Source organism: Pleurodeles waltl, chromosome 10 (genome assembly GCF_031143425.1).
Source record: "Pleurodeles waltl isolate 20211129_DDA chromosome 10, aPleWal1.hap1.20221129, whole genome shotgun sequence".
Lineage (NCBI taxonomy): Eukaryota > Metazoa > Chordata > Amphibia > Caudata > Salamandridae > Pleurodeles > Pleurodeles waltl.
Genome location: NC_090449.1, coordinates 264,153,600 through 264,180,887, shown reverse-complemented (window position 1 = coordinate 264,180,887; position 27,288 = coordinate 264,153,600). Strand labels below are relative to the sequence as shown.

Below are 27,288 nucleotides of genomic sequence, written 5' to 3'. Positions count from 1 at the left end.
GGGGATTACGAGTCCCCTTTCTGCCAGCCTTTACATGGCATAAGACCCGCAATGCAAAGGCTGGCGGAAAGGGGGTGCCGGTGGCCCCATGGGTGCCCCTGCACTGCCCATGCAATTGACATGGGCAGTGCAGGGGCCCCATGGACAGCCCCATCGCGCTTTCCACTGCCCTACTTATGGGCAGTGGAAAGCGCGATGGGTGTTGCTGCACCCGCCGCACCGTCACATTGGCGAATCGAGGAAATGCTGTTTCTACCCACGGGACCTGCGGTGAACTCCTAATGGGGCTGGCGGTGTTCTGGCCGATGGCGGTACGAGTTTGGCAAAATCGTAATGAGGGCCAAAGTGTCTGGTTCTTCAGGTAACAGTAGACACTGATTTGGACCCAGGTCCGTGAGACTCATTTAAGATGCATGCAAGGTTTTCTACAGTCCATAATGGGACCAAAAGACATCACACATTGCACTGTGCGGTACAGCTGTGAGATGGCAAAGAGTGCTATAACGTGGTAAGAGCACTCAAGCCTGCTGAACAAGGGGTACCAGGTGAAGACTGTGCAATGGCACATGAGGCATGTGCATTCCTGTGCACTCATGTTAATATTGTGGATGCCTTAAGAATTGCCGGGTGAAGCCGCAGTGCGAGGGGTAGCTGAATGCAAATGGTCGTGCAGGATGAATGTAACTCATTACATGAACATTAGCTGACTAACATATTGACAATGGCTGCTGAGTCTTCCAATTCAATAAACTTTGACCAAAACACTAGTGGTCTGGTGCCATCTAGTTGTCGACTGTGGCAACACGAACCACTGTCAAGAAAAAAAATCATAAACATTGGTAGACATTGGTTGGGCATATCAACTGAGCAGGACACAAGTTATTTTAGCGACTCATACATTTCTTGTATTTCCAGGTGCCATCCATGCAACAGTGGAGGACTTAAACTGCACCAGTGTTGTTCCTGCAAATGGTGAGAGAAATTTTGGTACTTAAGTAGAACAGGCATAACCTTGGTACACAGCTGGAAAATGCTAAGGAAGTCATTCCGCCCCAATATTTTCTTCCCCAGTCATTTATATGTGTCACTAAGTGGGCAGAGTGGATAGGAGTCATTGAAAACTATTTGAGGCTTTAGATTCCTTTGAGTTTAGACCTGAGAAGAAATGAACACCTCTCCTCAGCACATTGGGAATGAGGGACAGCTTACCTTTAGGTTTCTCCCTTCAGCTGTGCATGAAAATGCTGAGATCATTGGTGAGGTCTACAAAGAAAAAGAATGTGATTGGATTTGCTAAGGAATCATCTTTGTGATGATCTAACATGTCCTCTATATCTAGCTCTGCAACAGAACGAGTCAGTGTATGTATATGTGGCTTTCCTAAGAGAAAAGGCTAACAAGAGGGACCAAGACCCAGAAACTGATTAGAGAGGAACACATTATTTAAAGCTTTGCGTCCCCAATATTAAATAGATAATTTTGTTCATGAAGGGTGCAAGTTATTTTTCATCTATGGCTATAAATGTGCATACCATCAGAGTAAGGGTAAATCTGGTTTCTCCCTAGATGTTTTGTTTGGGATTCAGTGATTCGTTGTCTGGGTTAGCTGAGTGTGAGAGGTTTGCTGCTTTGGTTGTGGATGTACAAGCAAAGTAGCTGAAAGTGATATTCAGGAGAGAGGTCCACCGGGCTCGTACAGTCTAAGTTATGAGAGTTGTTTTGGAGGGAAGGATATCCTGACTGTTTGGTCACTGATAATAGAATGCCGGGGATTTTCTTTTTTTTTTAGAAGAATGGCATTTGCCATGTCAGGCTAGCATTGTACAACCCTCAAGCTGTCAAGAGGGCAAATAGATTAGTGAAGGGGTCCATACAAATGGTGGTTAATAGCAGGATGGGAGTAAGGAGAGCTGTTATAGAGATGGTGTAGGTGGTTTGACCACCATTTTGAATTAGTGATGGGGAAACTTTTTTTTCTACTTATTGAGAGATAGAGAAAGGGGACAGAAATTAATCTCGGCATAGTCAAGGATACTAGTCTTTGGTGATGGCCAATTGGAGGAGGATTTGAAGGAGTTGGTAGGAAAGGCAGGTGACAGAGCCTGATACTAAAGTTGTGATTGGATTACTGTGAAATTGGAATAACTGGGTTGTAGCTGGAAGAACTTTCTAAGTCTGTTTAGAGTGAGAAATGTGAGCGCCAACTACGTTTTGTTATAGAGTGATCAATGTAGGGAGTAGGGTGAATGTGAGAAGAGTGGTGGTGTACTATAGGGGAGGAAAGCTTGTTGATTGGATGAAGCCAGGGGGTAGCTGCGTGATGTTACTGCCTGACAAGCACTAGATAGATAGAGTGAACTGTGGGACGAAGTTGAGGACAGAGGTGGAAGTGGTGACAATGTGGGGCATGTAGTGGGATGACCAAGAGCCCTGAAATGATAGCTGGGAGTGAAAGGTTGCACAGGTTACCAGAAAGACTGAAGTATTATGTGTGACAGTTGTTGACTGTAAAGAATATATGTGGCTGTCTTATGGTTGAGTTGTCGGCGTTCTGATTTGTCTATCCTTGTATGCTCTTTTCTTGTGTGTATTCTTATTTGCCACAGATAGGTTTGTTTGTTTTATGTTACACTTAAGTGCCCTGTGGTTGTTTTGTGTCAGGGCTAAGGTAAGGAGATGTGGTAATGCTTTAAGACTTTAAGGATTTGGAACCAAGGGCCAGATGTACGAACAGTTACCAAATCGGAAATTGGTTGCAAATAGGTTAGAAACAGGTAAAAGGTAAGTTTGGTATGTATGCTAATGCAATGGCAGCAGTGATGAAAAACTACTTGCACATCCTACTATGCAAGTGTGTGGCATTAATGAAGACAGATACTTGCACCATAGCAACCAAAATTTGACCTGAACTAATAAAATAGTGGTGCTCTACAAAAACTGAAACACTATTCTACCTAGGGTGTTGCGTGTAGAATCCCTAAAAATTAAGGCTCCACTCTAAACATGAGAAAAAGGTTGGAGCACACATAAATTCAGTTACAAAAGAAATCATGACGTCCACAATAGGGATATAGTTCAGTACATCTATTTCAATTCATTTATTCTTTCATCTCAGGTGGCCACACTTATGTAGTCATTGTAGAAGAACCGCTGATTATATAAAATGATCAGGGCAGCCAAGACGTGTTTCGTCTTGACAGACTTTATCAGGGCTGAAAACAAATGGTAGACTGAATACCAAGTAAAGCTGAAATGAAAATGGTTATTTGTTCGTATAGTATCCGGGTATAACTGACGTTTATATGTTGTCAATATAGAAGTAGACGTAGAAAGCATGCCAGAAGAAATATAGACTTTCCTTGTTTATGACAAACCCTAAATTTTCTAACATGGAGATTGTGATTTAGAGATAGTGGGCAGCTAAGCTCTTGTCTTGGGACATGATCAAGATGTTGCCTGGATAAATCAAAGTTCTGGTACCTTGTGCTCTGCATGAGACATTTGTCTCTCAATAACTTGGCGAAACCCCAAAGAGTTGAAGAAAGCCTAAACAGTAAAGCAGTGAACTGACAGGTAAAATGTTTTCAATTGAACTGAAGAAACAGTGCTATACAAATATATAAATGACTGGAAAGGTGAAACATACTTAAGTGGCCACCAGGGAGCAGCAAGAAAGAGGAAGGACTACCAGAGTCTCTTCATTATGTAGACTTGTTAGAACACTGATAAGTCATATTGTAGCTTGTACCATGACACTCGTGGGAGTTTAAGTTCTCATTGTTTTTTGTTATCTTTGTTTACTTTATGTGCATGTTACATATTCTATTGGCTGCTCTGGGAGTAAAGTCTGAAAGTAATGTTTAATACTCGCCTCTGTGTCTTTAAAAAGATTAGGACTTTCCATCATTAACACTTGGAAAATCAGCATTATAAACAGATTTTGTCACTTTTGGGTATTACAAGTTATAATACACAAAAACTTTGGCTATGTAACATATTATAGTATTATTTATTAATGTATCGCATTATGACTTATTGCCAGTCCATGCATAATTACTGTTTGGTGTGAATATGGGTACTTATGAAGAGGCTAACATTGCGGCAAGGAACCTTAAGGTTCTCTGTTAAAGGTAACCATAGGAGCAAGTATAATATAGCCATGATCCATCATGCACTTCCATCCCATGCAACCTGAACATTACCCAAAATCGAGTACTCTATATCACTCCTCTGTTGCACTCTACCTCAAACTCACAGTGAAAAATTCCAAAACATTCAGTGTATATCTATGTCCCTCAAAACAAACACCTACCAGCCAGTCCCCGTAAATAAAAACAGAGAACAACATAGACAAATAATGTAGAAAAAACAGGGACAACGCATACATACATAAAGAATCAGTGTAGAAACAACAGATAACAGGCCTAGCACACACACTCTTGGTAAAGCAAATGTTTGCCAGGCACAACACACACACAAAAAAGGGATGGTAGAATAAATAGCTGCAAAGACTAGCACAGCCTTGGGCACACATGCTGCTGGATGTATTCCCAAGCAATATCCTCATACCAGACGCCTTACACACACTGTAAAAATGCCAATAATTTGAGTATAACTGAGGGGCGTCTTTTTACCTCCCTGATTTGTAGTAAAATGTTAGAATTAAAAAGGTAGAACCACAAAAATGTATGTTAGCAATGGCTTCCTTAAGTTTACTGTTTAACCTTTATTTGAAATTTACTTTTCTGTATTATATTTTTTCAGTGTTTCTTTATAAGAAATATGAACCCTCCTTCTAAAGCTTTGAGCTTTTCTTATACACCAATTTCAATGCTGGTTAGGCACGCAGAAAGTGCATGACAATCAAACAATATGGTTGAAGCATTCCCTCTTTTGTAGGGAGGAGCCAAAAGGTTCTCACTATTGTCTGCAGTATAAATACTGGACATGTTGGAGTGTAGCTTTTATAATCAAAAATTAACATGAACTGCTTGCAAAATAATGTGTAATGAGGCTGCATAGAAAACGCATTAAAATGTTTCTAATGTACGCATTTTAAATGTGCCCACGGGGAGTGACCACCAATGTATACGATGGTTGATGAAATTGACTAATAATGAATTATTAATATACTAATGTATGATTCTGTTTAGCATTAAGAGTTATATGTTAAGGTTTTGATGAATAAATCATTAGGCCTTAGTTAGCAAGAGTCTGGGCCTAGCTGCCTGGTCTCATATTAAATGTGTTTTTCTAACGTGCAATGTGCTGTCTTCCTGAAGGACATAAAGCTGTATTTTTCCAGAAGTTAGAGATGTGTGTAGCCGTAGTAAATTCTTTCTCATGAGACCCGACTTGCTCAAGGAGACATTCTTGTTCAATGCAACAGTGTAATTCGCAACAGGTACAAGTTCGCCTGAACTGGTAAAGACAATGGAGCTACTGACTGAAGCTGTGAGTGTAACTTTTCCTACCTGCCATCTCACCCGATGAAGATGTAAATCACAGGAGCTAATGAACTGTATGAGAACTGTCTTAGGTGAAAATTCTAGTAAGGTGACCACTCAACCATTGGATAGAGATAGTGGTGCACCAAATACTGACCAATGGGAAATTAGAGACTTGTCTGGAAAATTCAATTTAACGCTGTGTCACAAGGAGACATCAGCCATTAGAGTGACACCCCTGCTGTCACTCTGGCATTCCGTCTTTACCTTTGCTGCTTTGATTCTTCAAAACCATCCTCACCTCGTCTTGCCCGATATTCTTCTTCTCCTCCTTAAGAGGGAAGAACTGTCTGCCCTAGTTTCTGAGACTTTGCTGTTCTATCCTGGCTGAATGGTGGATCGACTACTGTCCTGAGGACGAAGACTGACTCTGTATGCTGACCCATTACGGAGGGTAACTATATGATAATGAAATTGTAATTGTCTGCTTGCCTTTTCTTTCTAAGTACCAACTGTTTTTTTGACAGAGACCATAGTTAGATGTTTCCAAATTTGTGTTACTAAATTGTTTTGCATGAAGCCTAACATGCTGATGCTAATTCGAGGCTAGTCAAGGAGTTCACAAATATTGGATGCAAACAGACAAAATGACTGAATCTTTGCTACGTTGAATAGATGCACTAATGATACTCTGCTAAATAGATACATGTTGACGCCGTGTTTTGTTCTAATGTTTATCATTTTTGCTTTGCTTAAATCTTACTCGAGTTGCCACATTATAACACTGTTGATGTGTTTGCTGGTGTTGAGACTAATAATCTTGCTAGTAGAGTGTAACCAATAGAGAATAAATATCATAAATCTTCCTAAATTTGTGTGGTTATTCATGGCTGAAAGGTCATGGTGCGTTTCAAATTCATATTGATGTGATTAACTAATTTGATTGATTTGCTGCTGTGAATATTGATGAGGTTATTGATCTATTGATTGACATGCTGGACAGAGATCTCATCTTAAGGTGTCTCCAATCAGGGCCAAAAGGTTCATTGGCCTAAAACGAGTCCCAGACTAAATAAATTGCCTAGGGCGGGACGCGTTTTCAGATACAGTACATTTTATGTTCAAAAGTCTGCCTTGGAATCTAGGTTGCTCCAGATGGCATAGTATGGACAGCTGGGTACACTGTTCATTCATCAGTACAATACTACATCTTCTGGCGTAGTGAGGATATGAGCTGTTTAGGCCTTTGAGCAATCCACCCCGGGAGTGGTGAGCACTCCACTTTGGAATCTTTGAGGGCTGTGAGCAATGCATGCTCTGAGAGTTGTCCCAGCAGGTGAGCTAGCTTTGAGCCTCTCCAGTTACACTTCTCTTTCAAAGGAACTTGGGATTTATTTATAGATTGGCAGAGGCAGGGCATCTACCAAAAACAGCAGAAGCTCATTCTACCCTATTTAGAGTGTATGGGGCCTTTGTGCACTCTAAATGGGACAAATGTTATATCCATTACTTTTGCTGGATGCCCCGCATCTGCCAAACACTATATAAAGCCCTTAGGGTTGTTAAAAGTTGATTCTCTTTTGCACATTCTGCCACAGTTTTACATGCCATTGTTGCACCTATATGATGTTCGTGGGACGTTTCTTTTATCTATTTTGGAAAAGCCATGTGTGGATAAGGCTGCTATATGTTTACAGTATACTTTTGGACCAACATGTGGTTGATGTGGTGATTGTGTGTTGGTGGAGTACACTGATGGGATAAAGTCATGTCTGTTCTTTCTCTTTTAATTTCCAACAAATGCTCCATTTTGGGATTCATACAAATCTCAATCGGAGTACATTCAGGATATGGGGTAATAATTCTAATTTACATGCAGGTTAGGGCATCCATGAAGGCTTCCCTGGACGGTTTTTAACTGCTGAACTCCATCACAAGTCAGACTCCAACAATTTTGAGTTTGCACACCTCAAAACGCACATATTAAAAACAATTTGTTTGTGCATTAGACCTCATTTTGAGTCATAAAACTTGGAATGGAGCAATAATGGCACACCTGGTATAATCAAGACCTAATTGTACGTATCACTTTGTAATAGAAGGCTCTCATAGAGAACCATTAGCATCAATTACTTGAATTATAAGTCCTGTAATTTATTGTTATGGAGTAGCAAAGGTGGGAAACAGAAGTTGGTATTCCCTGTTGCAATGTGATAAAGGAATTCCAGGCTACTGTGATTGGGCTGTCTGAAAACGTCAGAACAGTGGTGGCTCAGAGCACAGCTTCAGGAAAGGTGTAGCTGTGATGAGACAGAGAGTGGTGGAGGAGGTCGCAGGAGGCCAGGTATTGTTTTTTTTTAATTTAGGCCAGGGAGGAGGCTGCGGTTTGCTCTTGTTGTTTCTTTAATATCACTCAGAAACACTCAGAGAAAAACATCTCTGTAATTCACCATTTCCAACTACCATTCTATATGCCATGTATTGATTCCATTGGAAACCTTAAACATGAACAATCAGGTTCTGAACCTGGTTATTCGATGCTTGGATGTAGCAATAGTGGGAAACAAAAGTTGTTTTCACTGTTCCTATGTCAAAAGGGAATTCTGGGCCTCTCTTACAGGGCTCTCTGAGTCTTTCAGTGCAGCACTGGTTCTTGCACAGATTTGGGAGTGGAGAAGGGCACAGAGGGTGAAGGGAGTGGGGTGACAGGAGGACAGTTTTTTTAAACATATATAACGTAAACTTAAGCTGGGTAAACAGTGATTAATAGGATAGTTGGGTCTTGTCTGGAACTGCATAGGATTCATTGTTGCTCTTTGTTTGCTGCTTCTAATTGGGCAGCGTATGCTGGCGTCACTTCCTTCTCTTTCATATGGTCATAAACCAAGTACTCATAGTTTCCCCTTTATTAGAGTCTTTTGCTGCTCCCATTTTGATTTAGATAGTATTTCTCTCTCTTCTTTCTGCTTAGCTCCTGCTCCTGCTATTTGTATTGTGTTTTCTTTAACTCCTGTTGCCCGTGTTCCTTATTAGGTCGGAGCATAGCAGCATGCATGTTGGTATGTATCCGGGCTTTTAACCACGCCCACTGCACGCCCATCGCTATCACTCGTTCATAGGCTTGCCTTTCAAAAATCCTTTGTTTTTATTGGTAAATGCTTTACGTTTCTGCCTCCTTGGGGCGGTATGGTTACCACCTTGGATAGGACCCTGTTACATAGCTAATTGCACTTTCGCCGATACGTTTGACTATGAGCGAACTTCAATTTCCTTTTGGGGCGCTTTGAATCGGCTCGCATAGGTGAGACTGTATTACTTTTCATTTTCAATGTATGTGGCAAGAAACGTCCGGTTAGGAGTTTAGAACGCTAATAGCTCTAACTCGAGCAAATGCGAGACCCCGTGCATTGTAAATGCTTGTGTTTTCTTAAAGTGTCTATTGCCTGTCATAGTCTATGAAGAATTCACAACAATTTTCATCTCAATATGTCACACTTCTTCCACTTAAAAAGTTTAGAAAGAAACATGTTTTTTCGTTTTTGATATTTTTGATCACTGAGAATTTGACTCCCTAAGTGGTTCTCGTGCGTTAACACAAATCAATTAATCGTCAATTGATAATTTTAGCAAAGATTGCCACTATGCATAAATATTTAACTCTGAAAGATCCGGAGCTCAGTGCTCTCCCTCTTGGGAGAGGACTCGTTGCACCCCCGGGGTCTCAGTTTAAAACAACATTTATGAAAAATTCCGCAATCCTTTCGACGCTTTTTCATCTGATCTGTTCTCTGGATTCATGGTAGGCAATAGGTGCACAAGCATACACACTGCTCGACACAGGCACAGACACTTACACACTGTTACACATGTGGGTATCCACATGCACGGCTGGGCGCAGGCACGCACGTACTTTTAGACACACTGGCCCACTGATAGATACACATAGGCACACACACACACTGCTACACACACAGACACAAATACAATTCTGGACACACAGGCACAGAGACAAACTGCTAGACCAGTACACACACACACACACACACACTGCTAGACATACAGGTGCATACGCACTGCTAGGCCAACACATTCACACACAAGTTCATACTGCTAGACACATACATACACATTGTTAGACACAAAGGCACAGAGACATAAACACTGCTACTTAGACACACACACACACACACACACACTGCTAAACACACCTAGGCACATGACACATACACATTGCTAGACACACTGCTAAACATGCACATACACACTGCTGATAAACGTAGGCACACAAACACTGCAAGGCACACACAGACCCATTCACACTACTAGACACACACAGGCACAAACACACAGCTAGATGCACACACAGATACAAATACACTGCTGGATATGCAGGCCCAGACAGAGACAAACTTCTCGAAACACAGGCGCACACACACTGTTCCCCATACAGGTGTATACACACTGCTAGACACACATGAACAGAAATGTACACACTGTTAGACACACACATATACACTGCTAAACATACACAGGCACAGAGATGTACATATTGCCAATCACATACACACACACTGTTAGATACAGTCAATCAGAGGCACATACACACTCCTAGACCCACACACAAGGCTAAACACGCATATACATATTTCAAGAGGCACATATACACACTGCTAAACGCACACATACACACTTTTCAAAGCACAAAGGCACACACAAGCACACTGCTAGACACACACCTGCACAGACATATTCAGGCTACTAGACACACGGGTACAGACAGACACACACACACACTCATACATACACAGTGCTCAACACATATACACAGCTAGACACACATACACACTGCTAGACACACATAGACACAAACACACTCCTAAGCACACAAGGACGCCAACACACACTGTTAGAAACATATTTTGACTGCTAGACACACAGGTAAAGACACACTTCTAAACACACACATGAACAGCCACACGCTTAATGTTAGAGACAGAGAGGCACAAACGCACTGCTAGGTACACACAGAAACAAACACACTGCTAGACACATAGGCACAAACCAACACACACGTGCAAATAGACACAAGCACATACATACTCCTAACAACTGGTACAGAAACACACAGCTAGCCATACAGGAAGGGACTCAGACACACACACATACTGCTAGACACTCACAGGATCTCTCTCTCACACACACACACACACACACACACACTGCTAATCACACACACATATACAAACATATACACACTGCTAGAAACATACATGCACACTGCTAAACACACACATAACAACTGCTCGATACACACAGGCACACATACACACATGTACATACACACTGCTAGACACACAGGAAAAGACAGACAAACTGCTAGAATCACCTTGTTGCCGACACTTACAAACTGCTACACATGGTGGAAACAGAGATACACACACAAAGGCACATAAACTCTGCCGACATACACAGACACATATACACAGCTAGACACTCATAGCCACAGACACACCTACACTCTGCCTGATACAAACAGAAGCATATTACAAACCACAGAAACGCAGGCACAGATACATACATAAATATCGATTAGACTTACAGCCACATATAAACCAAGGCATGCACACACACTGCTACACACAGATATGCACAGATGCTAAGCACTGCCTGGCCCACAGAGGCACATATAGTTACTGCCAGACACACAGGTGCACACAACTGGGAACAGACACACAAACTCACTAATAGGCCCACAGAGGGACACATACAAGGGGCACAGTGACAAATGTACACATGGATGGACACATACAAACACAAGTGCATGCAGGCACAATCATACACACTGCTAGACAGACAGACATATACACATACATGCTTAGACATACTGATAGAGAAATGGAGGCACATACACTTATTTGCACAGCAGTACACATACGCACAGAGACACACTTATCGCAGCACACATACTCTCATACACACACATAGAAACATACCCAAAACACACACATACTCACACACAGACATACTGACAAACACAGACACTCACACCGAAACACACACATACAGACATAGAGGCACATACAGCCACACAAACATATAAACATAGACACAAACATATTGTATCTCTGTTTTTCTATCGCTTCAATATTGCTACAAAGACTAAAAAGGGACGCACGTGTCTTGAAGCCTCTGCCTCAAACATTATTACTATTTTTAATGTTATTGATGCTTGCTGGTGCATATTGAAATCCTATATCCAGAAGGGCAGCTGCCTTGGAAGGACTTATAAGGCTGGGAAAAAGTCAGTCATAACACACTAATATTAACAAGTTTTATACAGTGCTTCCTACCACAGTTTGTGTTTTCTTAAAACTACAAATAGCAAATGTTACTTTTATAAATTTATTTTTATTTAATTTATTTACATTGGAATGATGATAGGCTGAGTTGGCCTTGACAGGATTTGAACATGTGACCTACAGAGTCAGTCTGGACTATACGGCAGTCTGGCAGTGTCAGGAGGGCTGGTCTTACAGGCCGGTGTGTGGGTCAATTTCTTTGGCTTTTTACAAGTCTAGTGGGTCGGTGTACGCAGTCTACCATGCCTCACAAAACACCTATACAGTGTTTAATTACAAGGTACAAACTGCCCGTTTTGCAGTATGTGGGCCGCTTTTTAGGTCTCACAATCAACAGTGCATGAGCTGAATGCACTGTCACTTGCAAGAAATATTGTGCGGAACAAGTGGCTTGCAGACCTCCATTGCCTGCGGTTCATTGGCTTCATTGTCACTCTTATTTGCTGTCTTCTAATTGGCTAGTGTGTGTTATCTTCACTTGCTTTTCTTTAAGCTGGAGCATGACCCAAATACTGAATGCTTCAGCTTGATTGCCGTCCTAATGCTAATCAGGCTGTGCTTGAGGTATTTTTATTCCTTCTTCTTCCCCTATCATCCTTGTCCGTGTTGCTTTTTCCCTTCCCTGTAACCATGCTGCTTCTTCCCTCCCACCCCGTTGTATGTGTTGCTTCTTCCCCTCTTCCCCTATGTCCGTATTGCTTCTTTTCCTTTCAGCCCCTTGTATGTGTTGCTTTTTGCCTTTTCTACCCCACCCTCATTTTCCAAGTTGTTTATTCCCTTCCCACCCCCACCCCTCATTGTCTGTGTTGCTTCTTCACCTCCTACCAGGTGTCTGTATTGCTTGTTTTACCCTAACCCCCTTAGTTGTGATGCTTCTTCTCTACCCACCTCAGTTTTTCATGTTATTTGATTACCCTCCCACCCCCGTTGTCCGTATTGCTTCTTCCCCATCCCACTCACCAATCGTGCCTGTTACTCACCCCTGCCTACCATTAGCAAAAAAATGTGCAAGTACATGGGCAGTTTTTTGTCTCTCTTTGTCTATTTGCTGTCACTCAGAACCCCTCGATTATTCAGTGTTAGCAATCTATAATTCTTTATATCTGTGGCCTTGAATCGCTCTTGGTGCACAATGTTGTTTTTAGCCCCTTTTTAAGAATTAAGAGGGTGAACAATTTATAAACTACACTTGGTCAGTTTCAACACTAAATAAACGAGGGACCCTTTTCACATTAACGATGGAGTATTTCTACGACTTGTATGCCAGGTAGTACCTTGTGCTGTTTATTACACTTGTTAGTCCTGACGAGTCAGGTTTCTACCATTTATTTAAAAAAAAATCAGACTAACACATTCTGTGACTGAAATAAATCTCTACATATTTCCTGCGCCAGCCCGGGGCTCACTGGTCTGTTATGAAAAGCACTATTTAACATAAGTGGTGAGAGTTCTCACTGTTTTCATGTCAGTATTCATATTTATTCTTCAGAAATGTCTTATCTAAACTCTAATTTCTGGTGTAAAACTTAGCCTGTAATTGAAAATAATTAAGCAGCGTTAGACAGTGGCTCAGTAAAAAAGGATAAGCTGCTTGACTTCAGAGATGTTTACTCAACTCTTAACAGCTGTATTAATAAAGTCGTATCTCAGATTAAAGTGTTTCTGGTGGATGGCTCATAGGTGTTTCTTGAATGATCATAAGAATGTGTTATGTTCAGCCATTACAGTTACCTAGCCAATAATCTGTCTCTTTAGATTCGTGTTCATTTGTAAGACTTCTGTTTAATAAATTCCCACACTTTTCTCTATTAGACCATTTACTCTAGTTTCCATAGTTTTTTATTCAATTTTACAGAATGAGGATTGGCAATACTTTCTGAAGACTAACGCTGCAAAAGAGATAAGTTCAAACCCACTAACCTAAGCCTTCTCCCAAATCCCTCCCCTCTTATGGCTCCCAGGTCTCACCATTAAGACCTACTTCCAGTAGTGGCTTGAGGGGCGCGGAAGGGGCAGTGTGACACGCAGGAGGGCAGAAGTAATCATTAATTTAATTTTAAAAAACAAAACAATAACTTACCTTCACTCACCACCATGCCGCTCCTCTCCTCCATCGCAGGCACAGACCCTGCCCTGCGGCCAATCCTGATGCTGCTCAGAGCAGGGTCAGGATCGTTTGGGGAGCACTCAGCCAGGGCTCGCCACCCAAGTGGCCCTGCCCCTTTATCAGAAAACGACAATAAACCCAGTTTATAATCGTTTTCTGGTAAAGGTTTTGCAGCTGCCACTGCTGGTGGGGGGACGACGCTCCTCCGCCCTAACGGAGGAGTAGCCCCTGCCTACTTCATAGATAGCATTGTTTACGAGTTGAATTCCCTACCCAAGGTGAGTTGAGACATTCACTGTCCTTTCTTGGCATTTGCACTGTCCTCAACAGCTGTTTGACCATTTACTCTAAATACAACGGGCCATATTTATGGCCAGATCATGCAGTGCACACGTCACCTTGCTGTGCTGCGTAGCAGGGAAAGGACAGGAATGCGCCATATTTAAAAGAATATGGAACATTCCTGCCTTTGTCCCTGTGCTGGTGCCATTTTGGATGCCTAACTCCAAATTCAGGCACCCTTGCACCATGGTTGAAGGGTGCCTGCACTGTAAGGAGGGTTGTTTTTGTGCAGTAAGGAGCACCTTCCTGCACAGAAACAATCCCCTGAGACATTTTCCTATCTCTATGCAGCACACATAGAAAGAGTTAAAAACGAGGAGAAATGAAGATATTTCTCCTTGTTACACCTCACCTTGGAAAGCGTAGCATTTTGGCGCATTCTCATCTCACACTTCTTAAGTAAGCACTCAAAGAATCCTTTTAACCACACTTCTAAAAAATACTCCCCACTCTGTGGTGTACCACAAGGCTCTGGTCTCTCCCTTTGCCATTTTACCATGTATGTTCTGTCTTTGACCTCCTTAATTCAATGCTTCAGCCTACAACTCTCTGCCTATGCTGACGACATCCAACTACTCTTCTGCTTAAATGGCCCTCCCCATTTGGCCCAAGGGCTTCACTCCTGCCTGGTGAATGTCAAATCCTGGCTTAACAGAAAATGTCTAAAACGTAACTCTGACAAAACAGAGATACTGGTAGTCAGCGGAAGCACCACTATTGGCCAGTTTTTTATTGTGCCACTGAAATGGGCCATGGCCCTATTATGGCAGTCACTGTGAAGACTCTGGATGGAAAACATGATGCTAAACTTAACACATCAGCTCAATAGCGGCAATTGCTTCAACTGAAATTTCCACCTACGCAATTGTAATGACTTGTGACATAGGCCCTGATTACGAGTTTGGCAGTCAGACCACCATACCGTGCAGCGGCAGTCCCAATGATCCGTGGAGTCGGCAGTCTCTCATCTGCTGTATACTAATGTTACCACTGGCCCAGCAACAGTGTTCCTGATGGCAGGGGACCGGTGCAGGCTGGTCAGCAATTTAAGACATATTTTCCCATATGTGTCTATGCAGGTGTGTACATTTTGACTTAAAAATTGTAAAATGTACACATATGCGTAACACGTGGAAAAATACCTTATCTGAGTACTTTTGCATTGCTGGAGTCCAGACCAGATGTGGCCAGTCCAGTCAATGGGAGAAAAGTGTGAAATATACTTACCTGAATTTCAGCCTTCATCGGGTTGTTTTCTTCAAGGTCAAGTTGCTGCTGCGAAGGGGGGCCCCATACGAAGCAGCCCACGTGGGAGATTGAAAAGAAGGAAATTGGTGAGCTTGCACCCCATTTCCTTTGATTCTGCCCTCTCACAACAGGTGGTCTCCCTCCCACAGTTGATGCAACAGAAAAGCACTTCTGTAATCTTTACCGTCTCTGACTGCTGCTATTCCCCATGCTGCAGTCAAAAAGGTCAGCAAATGGCTGGAGGAGGCGGCGGGACTCTGGCAGTCTCTTGTTTAGCAACCTGCCAACATTGTAATTCGACGAGCGGACCGCCAACTAGGCAGCAGGTGGTAACGTTTCCACCAAACTCGTAATCAGGCCCTTAGTCACAGAACTAAGAATTTTCAATGTTCTGATGTGAAACCTTCTGGGAAGGTTAAGGGGAAAGTTCTGAGCTATGGCAGTTTGAAGTTGACTGAAGCTGGGGTGCTTACCATGAAACTCTCTTTGAAGTCTATTCTTTGCATACTGGTAGTCATTGCAATTCTAGAAGAGCAGTTTTGATACCCGAGCACTTGGATTTCACAGCACTCTTTGTAAAATGTCCCCACACCTCTTATTTGAGGGGCAGCGACAGCAGTTACAGCACTCATTTGATCTGTTCTCGATTATTGCATCTCAGAATTCCAAGGTGTTACCAAAGCTCATTTACACTACCTACAGTACATTTAAAATCAGGCCCCCAGATTAATCCTTTCAGCTCCCACATTCTCACAAGCCACTCCTCTTCCCCATTACCGCATTGGTTACCAGAGGCATCCATATGTGTTGTCCATTGTAGCATTCATGCTCCCTTTTCTCAGTTCTTACACAATGTAAGTGTAATGCTACTCAAAAGTGTAGACTTACACGTCTCTACCCCTGAAAAATGGAGTGGAACTTAACTTAAAATTGTAAGTTACCACTTAAAAAATAGTATTAAGCCTATCACCCCACATGGCCTACCCTTGTTACTGCCACACCCTCCAGTAGAAAGTAATGGACAGAACGACTTAACTGTAAACCTAAATGTTAATCTAAATTAAATTATTGAAATAGTTATAAATATAAATACATCTAATTTAATCATTAAAATGTAAAAATAGTATGTATTTCTATTTAATTTTTAACTATAACAATATATTTTCCCATTTTTATAAATAATGTAATATAATGTAGCACATAAAAATAAATTTTAGTTCATTTTACTTTAGTTATCATTTTTTTAATATAAACTTGATTAAAATAGCGTTTATGTAATTTAATATATTTACCTTAAAGATTTATTTCATAAAGTAGTTATTAGTACTGCAGCATTTTTTAACAGACTTTTCCCAAGTTTAGTAAACTTTTTTACTTTTCCATATACTTTAGCATGTGGAGATTTCCACCCCGAATATATAGGGGGTCATTCTGACCCTGGCGGCCGGTGGCCGCCAGGGCCACCAACCACGGGAGCACCGCCAACAGGCTGGCGGTGCTCCCACGAGCATTCTGACCGCGGCGGTTCAGCCGCGGTCAGAAGCGGCAAGTCGGCGGGCTCCCGCCGACTTACCGCTGCTCGGGGGAATCCTTCATGGCGGCGGAGCGCGCTCCGCCGCCATGAGGATTCTGACCCCCCCTACCGCCATCCTGTTCATGGCGGGAAAGCCGCCATGAACAGGATGGCGGTAGGGGGGGTCGCGGGGCCCCTGGGGGCCCCTGCCGTGCCTATGCCAATGGCATGGGCACGGCAGGGGCCCCCGTAAGAGGGCCCCGCAAAGTATTTCAGTGTCTGCCTTGCAGACACTGAAATACGCGACGGGTGCCACTGCACCCGTCGCACCTTCCCACTCCGCCGGCTCGATTACGAGCCGGCATCCTCGTGGGAAGGGAGTTTTTCCCTGGGCTGGCGGGCGGTCTTTTGGAGACCGCCCGCCAGCCCAGGGAAAAACTCATAATACCCTCCGCGGTCTTCTGACCGCGGAGCGGTATAATGGGGGCAGAATTCTGGCGGGCGGCCTCCGCCGCCCGCCAGAATCAGAATCACCCCCATAGTCTCTCCAAGATAAACGTTAAAAAGTTTATTAAACTTGTAAAAACTTTACAAAAGTATTTTTATTTAAAGTATCAATGGTAATTAATTTTATAAAGTTATTTTAAATGTAAAACTAAAGAAACAAATGCTACAGTGTCACTAACTACATTTGAAATAAATCTTTAATTAATGTAAATGGAGGCTTCCCAGTTTGGGGGTAACGTGTGATTAAAGCTAAAGCAGGCCCAAGGCACTACAGGAGGCAGGAAAATGGAGTCCTTAAATCTACACAAACTTCAAGGTCTGGACACCTAATAGGAAGTTAAAATGGGCTTCCTTTCTACAGATGCCATTACGATATTTTAATGTTGCATGTTCTTGCCACTATGCCTTTTTCCTTTCTTTAGCACTGCAAATGCCTAAAGAACCAACTCAGCGGTAATCATTTTATCCTCCTTGAAAAGATAAAGGACTAGAACGGCCCAAGTTGTATTCTGTTGTTTACATATAGATCTCAGCAGTAAGTGCATAGCTTAATCAGTCCCCAGGGTGCATGCTCAAACGTAGGTGCACTGTGTTTACATATATTGCACTCAAAATTCTGTTGTCATGCTTAAGTATGTCCAGTTGTGAAATGTGAAATGCTGACACCTATTAGAGAACACAGGACACAATGATAATTTTAAAGGAATCGTGGCTGATGCTTGAATGAGGACATACATTACATATCAGATTTCCCTGATGTGAATGTCAGATTATGCCGCTTCCTGCTCTTGCAAAGATCATGGAGCAATCCTTGGCCAGGTGGCTTGCAAGCAGACCGGAAAGAATCAACTTTCTTGACCACTTCCAGAAAGGATTTTGTGCGTTCTACAGTACTGAGAACTCCTTGGTAGCATTTGATTCAGTGGCCTAAGCCCATGATTCTGGATTTCCTGCCAGTCTCTTGTTACTTGAATGTTTGTGGCCTTTAACAAGGTGGACCATTTCATCCTTGTCCTGAAAGTAATTGGTTTAATTAAATAACTCATTTCATTTCTTTGAGGTCAGTCTGTTTTCCATCCTCTATATTTCTCTAAAAGATGGTCTCAGAACTGTAGAGTCTCTCAAGGGCCTGTTTTCTCCCTGGTCTTCTTAACCGTATATAGGATAACGTACCACCTGCTGTGCATGATAAAGATATTGCAAGTCACTGAGGAGTTCCATCTTCATATTGAGGAATGAGGCTGAAGCCCGAGCTCCGTTATAAGGTTATTTTTCTACCAACTCAACAACCTGCTACTAAAATATGAATTTCTAATTAGAATATAGAAATAACATGTACATTAAAATTAACACAAGAAACTTAAATGAATAAAATAACAATTAAATAATTTACATTATTAATAACCAACTAAACATATGTATATTTACATGAAAAAATTAACATTAAAAAACAATAAATTATAATTTTATTTACTTCCTACTCTATTTCCCTACACACCCAATAAACCACTTCTACATTAGAAATTGTAGTCACTCCTCACTGCTGCCAATCATTGGTAGCAGTGATGCACTGGCCCCGCCCTGCCCTTGCACTTTGTTTTCTGGCAGAAAGTGTCCAAAAGAATACGGTAATAAAACCATTTTATTACCATTTTATTTTTTACGCTGTCTGCACAGCAGTGTAGGGGGCGACACTTCTCCGCTCCTACAGAGGAACCACCACTGAGGTACTCACATGTGACGTATCACAGAAGAAAACCCTTGGCACACAAAGGTAGGTTATCTTGGTTTATTTTCTCTACTCGCCTGCATGCATCTGTCCCTAGTCCCTTCCTTTCCTTTTCTGTCCCCTCCCTTTACTTTTCTGGTGCGGCCCTCGCAGGATATCTTATTGTCCTCGAGGTCCTACCGCTTTCTGGTCGCGGTTATGGGTTTAACTGCGAAACTACATCTCCCCCCGCTTGCACAGATGAGTTTGTTTGAGGAATTCATCCATTATATTTCTTAAATGAGCTGTGCAGGCCTGCGACAAGCACGCTGTGGTAGGCTTGCTGAGGTGAGTGGTGTAGGTTCCCCAACAGCCGAAGAGATGAATAGACCTAGTCTCAAGTCTGGTGTGGGAGCATCCTTGGTGGCATCGCTGTCCCCTCCTGACATTGCTTCTTTGGATGGTGCGTTGCATTTCTTGAAGTGGGCAATGTTCCGAGTCACCCTCTTCTCCTCCGAAGCAGCAGTAACCATTCCGCCTTTTTGGCTTCTTACTTGCAGTGGGTGCTTGTGATACCGACTGTCCGATTTTCTCCTTTGTTCTCATCTGATGAGTACCCAATCTCCTTCACAGATTGTTGAAGGTTGAGTTATCCGACTCTTGTCTGCGTAGTCCTTCATTTGTGCTTTCTTGGTTCTGTCCATCTTTGCTAGCTTGTCGTGATCAGTGGCTGTCCATTCCCAACTAGTTGAGTTTTCCCAGGTCGGTATACTGGTACGCACACTACAGCCAAGCATGAGAGTGGCCAGGCATTTGTATGTGGTGCTGTGAGGTGTGGTTTGGTATGCCCTCAGCACCTCATTCAGTGCTGCCTGGACATCCCTTATGGCCAGTTCAGCTTGTTGCATGGGCTTCTTCAGAGTGGCCATGAACCTCTCTACCATCCCCTTGGCCTGGCGCCACAGGGGAGTGATTCTTCGATGTTTGAAATTGAGGTGTCTGGCAAATTCGGCAAAATATTGGCTGTTGAACGGAGGGCCATTGTCAGTCTTGACTACTACTGGGATTCCCCATGCTGCAACGTCATCCAGTATTGGTATGGTAGTGGCTGCCCTGATGGATGATATTTGTTGTGCGATTAGAAATCAGGAATATTTATCCACTGTAACATGAATCTATTTGCCGGACTGTAGTGGGCCAAAAAAGTCTGCTGTCACTTGTTGCCAGACTCTGGGGGTCATTCTGACCCTGGCGGCCGGTGGCCGCCAGGGCCACCGACCACGGGAGCACCGCCAACAGGCTGGCGGTGCTCCCACGAGCATTCTGACCGCGGCGGTTCAGCCGCGGTCAGAAGCGGAAAGTCGGCATGTCTTCCGCCGACTTCCCGCTGCTCGGGGGAATCCTCCATGGCTGCGGAGCGCGCTCCGCAGCCATGGGGATTCTGACACCCCCTACCGCCATCCTGTTCCTGGCGGGTCTCCCGCCAGGAACAGGATGGCGGTAGGGGGTGCCGCGGGGCCCCTGGGGGCCCCTGCAATGCCCATGCCAATGGCATGGGCACTGCAGGGGCCCCCGTAAGAGGGCCCCACTGTGTATTTCAGTGTCTGCAATGCAGACACTGAAATACGCGACGGGTGCAAACTGCACCCGTCGCACCCCTGCAACTACGCCGGCTCAATTCTGAGCCGGCGTCCTCGTTGCAGGGGCATTTCCTCTGGGCCGGCGGGCGCTCTTTTGGAGAGCGCCCGCCGGCCCAGAGGAAATGTCTGAATGGCCGCCGCGGTCTTATGACCGCGGTGCGGTCATTTGGCGGCTCCCTCCAGGCGGCGGCGCCCGCCGCCCGCCGGGCTCAGAATGAGCCCCTCTGTCTGGTAGTTCAGACATTTGTAGTAGCACCGGAGGTTCTTCTCGGCTGACCAGCTGGCACTGTGGACAGTCTTTTAGTGCAGCTTCAACCACCACATCCAGGGACGGCAACCAGACACGCTCCCGTAACACCCTTTTTGTGGCTACTATGCTCGATGTCCCCCATGAGCCAGGTTAACCACCCCTTGCTGTAAACTCTTCGGGATGACAATTCTTTTTTCTCTTAGTAGTAGACTATCCTCTGCAATGGACAGTTCATCCTTTACGTGTCGAAAGGAGGTTAGCTCCTTGAGGTGTGTGAGTTGATTGGTTTTGGATTCCTCCATGTGGCCCCATCCGTTTGTTCTTATGCACCACGTTACCTCTTGTAGTGTGTTATCTGCTGCGGTTGCCTCAATTATGGCTTCAAGGGGGACTTCAGGTGGGCTTGCTTGAGCAATGATGAAGTGAATGTATTCCTCTGCTAGTAATGGTTTTGTTGCCGAGGATACTCTGGGGGGTTGTGACATTTAATCCGCTGGATTTGTGCTTTTCTGGGCTTGCGCATGATGGTGTACGTGTATTCTTGCAGTCGAATGCCCCATCGCTCGATTCTGGGAGGTATTTTGGCTCGGGATTTCCGAATATGGTTATCAGTGCTTGATGGTCCTTAATGAGTGTGAAGTGTTTCCTATATATCTGAATATGTAAAAATGCTTGCCAGCCCAGACAATGGCCAGATTCTCATTTTCCGGCTGAGAGTATGCTGCCTCAGAGTCAGTCAAGCTGCGACTGGCATATGCTACTATGTGTCTTTGATCACTGTCTTTGTCATACTGACCTAAGATGGCCCCAAGTCCCACCTGGCTTGCGTCTACGGTGATCTCGGTCTTCTTGCGAGGATTGAAGTATACCAGAGTGATGGCCGCCTCAACTGTGTCCTTGATTGCGTTAAATGCTTGATCACATCTCGCTGACAACCAGAAAGGTTGACCTTTTTTTTGTCAGCTCTCTGAGAGGATAGCTGGTGGTAGTGTAGTCCATGATGTACCGGGCGCAGTAACTGGCCATTCCCAGAAATAACCGACCATCTCCTGCATCCTGGGGGAGGGGAATGTTGGTGAGAGCCTGGACTTTCTTGGGGTCTGACCTCATGCCATCACCTGAGAACATGTGTCCATAGAATTTGAGTGGGGACATGTGAAACTCACACTTGTCCTTATTAAGGGTTAGGTTTGCCTCCAGAAGAGCCTGAAATGCCTGATCCAGGGCTTTGTCATGTTCTTTGACTGCAGCTCCAAATATAAGGATGTTGTCACTATAGTTACGGGCGTTGGGAATGTGTCAAATTACTCTCCTCATCGCTTCTTGAAATATCTCAGCTGGCGATGATATGTCGAAGCTGAGCCATTTGTACTGAAATAGCCCTTGATTCATTGAAAATGTAGTGATGCAGCGTGAACTTTCGCGGAGCTCGAACTGGTGATAGCCCTTGTTTAGATCCAGCTTGGAGACTACCTTCGCCCCATTGAGTAGCGAGATGATGTCGCTGATGTGGGGTCCTGGATGTCTTTCCTATTGAATAGCTGTGTTTGGAGCTCTCGACCACACATAGGCGCACTTTGCCGCTGGATCCTCTTTTAGGCACCACCAGAACCGGGGACACCATCGGGGTGGGTCCCGCAGTTCTTTCTATGATGTCAGCCCTCAGGAGGTCTCTTAATTTGTCCTCAACTGCTTGTTGAAGGTGAAAGGGTACCTTACAATGATCCTGGCCCACTGGTGGTATTTGTTCATTTATATGCAGGTGGACTTGGAAGTGAGCCAACTTCCCATGTCCCATGAATAGTTTCGGAAACCAGCATACAATGTCTGATTCATCCTTCACTCAATATAATATCTCAACCAGCCTCAGTCGTTCGGCCATGGGCAAACTGAAGAGGCAATCGGCTTCTGTCCCTTCAATCACATGAATCTGGGCTTGTATGGTCTTATCTTTGTAAGTGAGAGACGGCTGAAATTGCCCTAGGCATGGCAGAGGGTCTTCCACGTGTAGACTTGCACAGGTGCTTTGTGTAGTTTTGGCTTCCAGTTCATCCTATTGTTCTCTGTGACACTGATTTAATTGAGGGATGCACCACCCTCTAGTACAAATGTAGTTCCATCACCATTCGGTGATGCAGCCTCGGATATTTCTTTATTCTGTCTTAGTCAGCGACCCTGCAAATGTACTCCTCACTGTCTTGTGAGATTTGTGAGAGATCGTGATTCACGGGAGTCAGAGTGTCTCAATTCGTAGGTGTCATGCGAGTGACGGCTTGCCCTGGATGAGCTGGTGGAGCAATCTCATCAGTCATGCACAGCCTACGCATGGTGACGCGACCTGGGCTTTGGGGATTTTTGCTGTATGCTCTTTTGTGATGCTTGGCACACCTTTTCGAAGTGGTTTTCTTTGCCACAGTGGCGGCACTGTTGTCCCAACGCTGGGCACAGATTAGCATGCGGGGAGTCTTTGCCACAGCGATAGCATTTCAGCTGGGACTCCCTTTGGCCCCATTTATCGTGGCTGTGGCGACATCCTATTTGTTGGGGACATTTTGTGGATTTCAGTGTTCTCTAGCTTTCTGGGAACTGGCGTTTCTTCTGTCGATTTTGAATCCTGAATGCCTGTTCTTGTCTCTCTATCTTTCCTGCTTCAATTTTCTTTGCATGTTCAATTGGCTTGATCGTTGACTGTTGTCATTTCTTCTATTTCATCCAACAAGTATCGTTTCGTTAAGAGGCGTCTGCGCAGGGACGTGAATTTGCATCCTTCAATGATCCGCAGGTAAAGAGCGTCTTCCGTTGTGAACATGTCAAAAGTGCAGTATCGGGCTACGCGTTTTAGGCGTGAGATGAACTCCCCCATGGATTCATCCTTCTCCTGATACGCTAGGTTGAAACTGTAGCATTCGTAGTCGATGTTACTTTTGTGAAGAAATTTCCTGTTAAGTGCCTTGCGGACCCCTTGGTATGATGATGCTGTGTCTGTTGGCAGTTCCTTGATGATCTGCTCAACCTCTTTTCCAATGAGGTTGTGTAGTGCAATCAGCTGTTGCACAGGGTCAGTAACTTGTGACCCTTTCATGAAGCCTTCTAGCCAGTCCTGTCAGCGGAGGCCCATGCCTCCTCCTTACACAAGGTGAGCGGTTTAGGCGGGCGCAGGAATGAAACCCCCAATTTGAAGGGTCTGTACATAATGAGTGCCACGGATGCAGTCCCATCCGTGTTCTGGCCTGTGCGTCGTGTTGAGTCTGGTGATGTGGACACGTTGTGTTCGTCAACGTAATGTCAGCCAATCGTGGTGCGAGGGAGGTGTCTTGTGGGCAGCATTATGGTTTTAGTGGTTCACTGGCAGCATTGTGGTGCGCCTACACGCTTGTATGTCCCGTCCGCTCCCTCCTGTGAGCTCGTATGGCTTTACAGTGAGTCTCCTGTGTATTTTGTATGGATGCCTGACTTCAATATGGCCACCACCTAGTTCTTCAAGATGGCTGCCGGGAAGACTTTAATCTCGCAAGATTTACCGCAAGATTTGCATCAGATTCTGCAGAGGCTGTGGAATCAGGCCTCTTACCTCCTGCAGGGTGCTGCTGCCGAGACTGTAATATGACAAGTGGAGGTAGCTGGGGTGGGCTCCCAGTGCCTCCTCCTGGAATATGGAGCGTCCTCAGCGCGATTGGGGTGGGCTCCTGATTTTGCGTTATGGCAGTGCTGGTGACATGCTGGGGGCCACGCTGTGTGGAGATGCACCTGGGGTGGCCTCCCGGCATTGCGTATGTTTTGAGAGTTTACCTTTGTGGCCAGTTGACGTGTCTCAGAAGAAACCCACGGCACACAAAGGTAGGGTATCTTGTTTTATTTTCTCTACTTGCCCACATGCATCCGTCCTTAGTTCCTTCCTTTCCTTTTCAGTCCCCTCCCTTTTCTTTTCCGGCTCTCGACCCTCGCAGGATATCTCATTGTCTTCGAGGTCCTAGCGCTCTCTGCTCGCGGTTACGGGTTTAACCGCGACACTACAACATGCACCCACATCTCACCTAAATACTCATCCTGAGCCATTCATCATGTCTAATGTATGTGTCATCCAGTCTTTTAATGTTTTTTTCTCAAATTATATGTTTGCATACAATGACACCTCAGCTCCCTAACTACCAGTACCTCTAGTACGACAAACAGCCGATCAATACATCGATCAGCTGTGAATGTGTCACAGTGAACATTTTGGGATCTCCTGCCAATTGCAACTTTGGAATCCAGTTCATGAATTTGCAGGAGTATAAACTGAGAATGGAGATAAGAAGTGAGTCCATAATGCGACCACCCACATTCCTGTGATTGTTTCTGATGTCTATGTATCTAATGTTGTAAGTGAGAGCACGCAGCCTTCAAAGTAGGCCCTTATATTCCAGGAGCGGCTCGTGGGGCTTTGAAGGGCCAGTTGGTGCAGGGGGGGGAGAATTAATTTGATAGTAAAAAAATCACTTACCTTCACTCACTGTCGCCGCCACCATGCCACTCCTCTCCTGCAGGCTGCAGGCACAGGCTTTCAGCCTGCCCTGCAGCCAATCCTGACACTGCTCAGAGCAGCGTTAGGATTGGCTAAAAGCGCCCAGCCAGGGTGCTTCCAGGCAGACTGGGAGCCTGTGCCTGCTCTCTCCAGCCCAGCAACACAGTGCTGGGATAAAGAGAGCACAGTGCGCAAGTGTGTTTGGCCGGCCAGAGACGGCTGGCCAAATATACATACGCACTGAGGGGAGTTCTCTGTGCACTCCCCTCCGTGCCTGTCATCCCCAATGTCCCACCCCTTTTACAACACAAAACGATAATACACATAGTTGATTATCATTTTGCAGTAAAAGGTTTGCAGCTGATGCTGCTGGTTGACGCTCCTCCGCCATAGTTATATTCTACCACAATTTTTCACACAAAACATTCAGACTAGTAGGAAAAAATAACAAAAGCCTCGTTTTTTAAATTAGTGTATTCAGCTTTGAATGTAGATGAATTCAAGGCTTTGGTTGAAAAGTGTACAGCACAAACTTGGAAATGTGAACAGACCTTTAAAAAGAGCCAAGTTTTTGTGCCAGGTCAAACTTACATGGTTGAGCACTTAAAACCTGTTTCTGATTCTCGAGCTGAAAGGACAGCATCTCTGTCGAATGCACAAAGATTTTCCTAACCCACATCAAATGCGACTTGCGAGACTGACAAAATGAGTTCGATTTCCCAATAAGTTAGAAGAAAAATGTACATTACCAAATGAGTTGGGAACTTAAAAAAAATTATAAGTGCTAGACGAGTTACGGACTGTCGAGATAATTTTTGGACTAGAGACTGGGGACAAGTTGTTAATTGGAGGCGACTCCGTGCTCGTATCTCAGTTTTTTTTTTAATTGGCAGTAGTTTGAGAGCACATTGCAGCTGTTGAATGCAGGGCCTGTGTGACTCTTCCATCCCAGAGAATTCGGTGTGTTCTGATGCCAGGCTCAAACCATAAAATGCAGCGCTAACACATGAATTTCCGTCTCTTAACCTCGGCTTTTCTTTGTTGTTACTAAGTTGACGTGAGAGTCAAAAGTCTCATGAGTGCACCATGTGTTTTGTGTGATGTCTCCTCTTTCCAGCTTTTGGGTGATTTGGTTGGCTGGTTTAAATGAAAACGAATTAATTCAAGATTTGTCCTTTTCCGCTGGAAACTAGCTGTGGTTATATTACAGCCAGTAGACGTTTTACGTTTTGCTTTCTACTTAGGTGGAGAGTTAAACTTCCTATTCTGAAATGTTTCAGTAAAAGTATAAATTCTCCTGAGAAAAACGGTGTTGCTGTCCTCCACCTCCAATGATATTGTAAAACACCCTCCCCTGGGGAAGTACATTTTTTTCACTTGTACTCGTCGGTGATTAATTGGGCAAGTATAAATACTTCTTTAGGGAGCGAGTAAGCCGGAAGGAGAAATGTTGTTTTTTATATTTTGCTTTGGAGGGGGAGACGACTGAGCCTGTATATTTAGGCTCTGGGAGCAGGAAGATGAATTGAATGTTTGGACGCAAACATGAAAACAGGCAAAAGGCATGCAAGCAGCATTCCAAGAGTCCTTCCAGTTATTTACTCAGTACGAGCAAGATACACATTGGCTGCTTTATGGGTGGGACCAGAGTGTGAGGCTTGGT

At 44.1% G+C, this 27,288-nt stretch overlaps 1 long non-coding RNA gene across 1 annotated transcript in view; it reads left to right on the top strand.

Moving 5' to 3' along the window:
- Nucleotides 1–8,657: 8,657 nt before the first annotated feature.
- The window catches only part of LOC138260745 (uncharacterized), a 201,175-nt gene continuing 182,544 nt past the window's right edge, over nucleotides 8,658–27,288 (top strand). Inside the window, exon 1 of the long non-coding RNA XR_011198956.1 lies at nucleotides 8,658–8,748. This is a non-coding gene — a long non-coding RNA (uncharacterized lncRNA). The remainder of the gene's footprint in view (nucleotides 8,749–27,288) is intronic.